We start from the raw sequence: 4962 nt of genomic DNA on the forward strand, positions 1-4962 counted from the left end.
GAGTCAACTAGTAAGGGAAAAAGGAGGATCAAAGGCGGGATGGAAAAAGCTATTGCAAAGAAGAAAAGGATGCAATCTATTCAGGTTTGGACATGACAAATTGCATACAATTAAAATACAGTAGATTAGTAAACTAAAACATTGATTTTATTTAGTAATGACCCACTTTCATTAAGGTTTTTCGTTGTGTGTAGGGTGGCGCTGATTATACTCTCCAATGTGAATCTCAGCCTCATTTTCGCATGGGTAATAATTCTTGTACGGGGGCAAAATATCCTCTGCTTTCCGTACTCCTTGTACTCCAAGCTTCTTTTGACGGCGCCTACCTGGTAACACAAAAAAGGTGAGCTGCCCAGCGGTGGTGTGCCGGATAGACCCTCTGACGATCAAGTCAGTCCACTTGAGGAAGGAGAAGACAGATAGAGAGAGAGTATTTTCTTTTGGGGGAGAAGTTGCATACCTCTAACGTTCGTCCTCCTCCCTATTTCAAGGCTGGCCATGCAGCCTCAAGATTGTGCGCGCACTACCTCTGCTGTCCTTTCCAAGACAGGTGGCAGTGCTCGCCTCCCACCACCTTACGCTTGTACAAGCTTAGTCCTCCCACTAGTATACGCAGAACTGTCTAACGGTATTGAGGCATGCGTAGAGCAGATGTCCTCTCCCTCATGCCATTGGCCCAGGTGGCACACTTGATCGCAGTACCACGACCGGCCTATCTCCCGCGAAGAACTATCACTGCAGGCACTCAACCGCACTATGCCCCACCGGACTGCCCCTTGGCAAAGGGGCAGAGGGGTGATGCTCATGGGCCGGGCTGGTATTGACCGGTCTATCGTGGCACACCGGTCGCGAGGCATGCCGGTTTCCGTCCGTTCTACCCTCATCCGAGGTTATCCGGAATCTGCCCATCTCGGCTAACCGGTCAGAGACGCGCCATCCCTCACTTGCCCATAGTTTAGCCCGAGCCACCCGTAGCCCGGTCCCGCCACTTGGCTGTGTGCCCTGCCGAAGGTTTGCTAGTCGCAGCTCGGCCAGGCTTAGTTCACACCCGGTCAGCCGATCTTTTCAACCGAGCAAAACAGACCCACCGGCCCTCTCGATAGAGGAAATAGCACGGCGCCGTGAGGTCTGTCACGACCCGCCCTATCTTAGTTCGGCCGCACTAACAGCGCAAATCTCTCCTCTCAATTCTATTCAGGTAATATTTAATAGTAATGTGGTCTTTATATGGTTAGTTTGATGAGTTCATTTCATTAAGTTCGTTCATTATATGGTTAATTGTTGTTATGTGTAATTGGTTTGCTTCGCAATGTAGTCGGGTGGTACTGTTTATACTTCCCAAGGTGAATCACAACCTCATTTCGTCATGGGTGGTAATTCTATTCAGGTATTTAATGGGTGAATCATGGGTGGTAATTTTATTCATGGGTGAATCACAACCTCATTACTGTTTACACTTCCCAAGTTGGGTTGCTTGGCATTTAATTATTTTTATCTGTAATTGGTTTGTCTGGCAATGCAGTCGGGTGATGCTATTTATACTTGCCAAGGTCAATCACAATCGCGTTTCGTCATGGGTGGTAATTCTACTCAGGTAATAGTTTTTTGTGTGCAAGTTTTTAAGAAAATGTTAAATAATGACCATGTTTTTTATTCAAATATTTTGTTTACATAGTTTCTATTGGTTGTATTTAGGATCACGGTCTTGGTGTCAATTTTTCTCAATCACAACCTCGTTTGTCATGGGTATTAATTATAATAAGGTAATATTAATGTTCAATGATGTTTCTTTTGTTTTTAAAATTTTTTGGTTATTAATCTTTTTTTTTTGTTTTTCGTCATGGGTATTAATTTAGGATCATCGTCATGATATGTACATTTCTCCATCTCAACCTCGACCTCAAGTTCTTATGGGTGGTACAAGTGGTCCTCCTCTTATGTATGGTACATATGATGCGAGTTATAATTAGTGACATAGTTTACATTTAAAATGTAGTATACATTGTAATCGAAGTTGAATACATGGTTTGGTGTATTGCAGGGGAATAACACGGCTCAGTCAATGCCTTCTGTGTATCCCACTCACAGATCTTTTCAGGGGTTGCTTCGAGGTACAAGTGTTGAAAACTTTGCAGTCCATCTCTCGCAAGCGTCACATAGTCCTGCTGACAGTCATGTAGATGGACATCCCTGAGAAGTTTATTTTATCTTCATTTGTTTTGGACAGATGTATTTTGTGTTGGACAGATTTATAATGATGTGGATAGATTTTGACAGTTTTCTTTTATTTTGGACAGATTTGGTGTCATGAATGTTGGACAGATTTGGTTGTGCTATTTTGTGTTGCACAGGTTTATAATGTTGTGGACAAATTTTGAATGATATGGACATCCTATGGATAGTTTGCTTTTATTTTGGACAGATTTTTTGGTTTTGGACAATTTTTTTTGGTTTTGGACAGATTTGGACAGGTTTATAATAATCTGCATAGATTTTTTGGTTTTGGACAGTTTTTTTGGTTTTGGACAGATTTGGAGTGGTTTATAATGATCTGGTTTTTGGACAGATTTGGACAGGTTTATAATGATCTACACAGATTTTTTGGTTTTGGACTGATTTTTTGGTTTTGGACAGTTTTTTTTGGTTTTGGACAGATTTGGACAGGTTTATAATGATCTGCACAGATTTTTTGGTTTTAGACTGATTTTTTGGTTTTGGACAATTTTTTTTAGTTTTGGACAGATTTGGACTGGTTTATAATGATCTGGGTTTTGGACAGATTTGGACAAGTTTATAATGATCTGCACAAATTTTTTGGTTTTGGACTGATTTTGGACAGTTTTGGTTGTCTTATTTTGTGTTGCACAGGTTTATAATGTTGTGGACAGATTTTGGAATGATCTGGACATATTTTGAAATGATCTGGACAGATTTGGACAGTTTTTTTTTTTGTTTTGGACAGGTTTATACTACTTTGGACAGATTCGGTTATGTTGTGGACAGATTTGGTTGTGTTATGTTGTGGACAGATTTGGTGAAGAACAAGTATGACCTGACCAATAATAAGAATATAAAATAATGAAATCTGTCCACAACATTATAAAATAATGAGATCTGTCCACAACATTATAAAATAATGAAGTCGTCAAGCATAGGTAATTTCAGGTAACGTCATTGACAGAAACAAAAAAGAAGCGCATCACATTCGTCAAACGTAGGTAATTCTATTAAGCTTTACATATCAACATTCATAGTTTAAGGTCTACAACATTCATAGTTTAAGGTCTACAACATTCAAAACCCAAATACATCCACCAAAAAAAAAAAAAACAAAATACCAAAAAAATAACTAAAAGGTTACATTCACTTCAGTAGTGTTATTAGCATGGTAAAACCAATCAACACTATGGCTGTGAACATAAACAGTTTCGTAGCTTCTTGGTTTGCTTTAACTCGTTCTAATTTATTTATAATTTGATTGAGTTTGCCAACATCATAATCATAGCCTCTCTCATCTTCATTCTTCATATGACTAGCTTTACTTTTCCTTTGGATATTTGATGCATTCCCAGTTGAAGCCGGTCCCCACCCAAAGAACTCGCACATCCTATTTGGACACTTGAAATACAGCCTCCCTGGATTTTTCTCTGATTCTGATATGAACACTGCAGCTTTTTTTCCACAATTGCATCTCTGATTTTGCAAATATCCAGCATCAATGTTTGAACTCATTGACATTGACATGATCCTAGTAAGAGCATTTTCCACAATTACAATCAGTCCATTAAGACAACATTCAAACAAAGCTGTAAAATAAAGCACTAATCAATGATATAATAACCATTTGTCTAATAAACATTGTCATTTTCATGTTCATGTTAATTCTTAATGTTATTTTCATGTTCATGTTCATCCTAGTCATATACATAGTTCATGTTCATGTTCATCCTATACATAGTTCATGTTCAGTCCTAGATCATATACATAGTTCATGTTCATGTTCATGTTCATGTTCATCCTAGTCATATACATAGTTCATGTTCATTCTTAGATCATATACATAGTTCATGTTCAAACCAGTAAAATAGCAAACTGTTGTTTACATGCATTGCCATTATTCATGTTTTGTTTGACACCTGTTCATTCATGTTTTCAATAACCATTGTCAACATTCATATTTTCTTCTGTTTTTTTTTGACAATGGGACCAATATAGATCAAACAGTCCTGCTGAATCATGTATTGCTCTATATTGGTCCAATATTGATCAAACAGTCTTGCCATATAAAATTCAACAAAGTTGATAAAAAAAGGTTATTATGTTTCATGGTTTTCTTGCACTACATTTTCATGCTCACTTTAATATTTCCACTAATGGATCAATGCTATGTGTCAATGTTTTCTTGAAAATTCACACCTATACACTTTCTGTGACCTCAAGGTCTAAAATGCCGGCCATAACCCCAGCTGCCAATAAATTAGGCTCAATATGACTATGGTTAACCTATTTCTTGTGCAGCATACACATAGCAAACATGTGGAGGTGCCTATCATAATGATATGTGTCAATGTTTTGTCCGGAAATGATAAACCATCGAGTCATACCACCAAGTCATTCCATATGGTCATATAAGGTCCATATACATGGTATGACTCACTGGTATCTCTAGCATCACAATTTTTTCTTCCACACGCTTGTGTGAGGTTTGATTCAAGTTACCCTTCAATCCATGTTCCTTCTTCATTTGCTATCACTACACTACCCCACCAATAATACACTGTCAAGCTCTGTTTTTGGATCTTGGATGTTTTGGATGTTTGGTTCAGTTTTCAGATTTTTTTTAAATTTTTTTTTTCAAAAATACCAAAACTAAACAGGGCAGTCCTATTTGAATCATGTCACTATTTGATCTATATTGTTCTTGTGCCTCATTCTGTTGCCATATAAAGGAAAAAAATTTGA

Source organism: Camellia sinensis, chromosome 1, assembly GCF_055761805.1.
Source record: "Camellia sinensis isolate YWXY chromosome 1, ASM5576180v1, whole genome shotgun sequence".
In the NCBI taxonomy this organism is placed as follows: domain Eukaryota; kingdom Viridiplantae; phylum Streptophyta; class Magnoliopsida; order Ericales; family Theaceae; genus Camellia; species Camellia sinensis.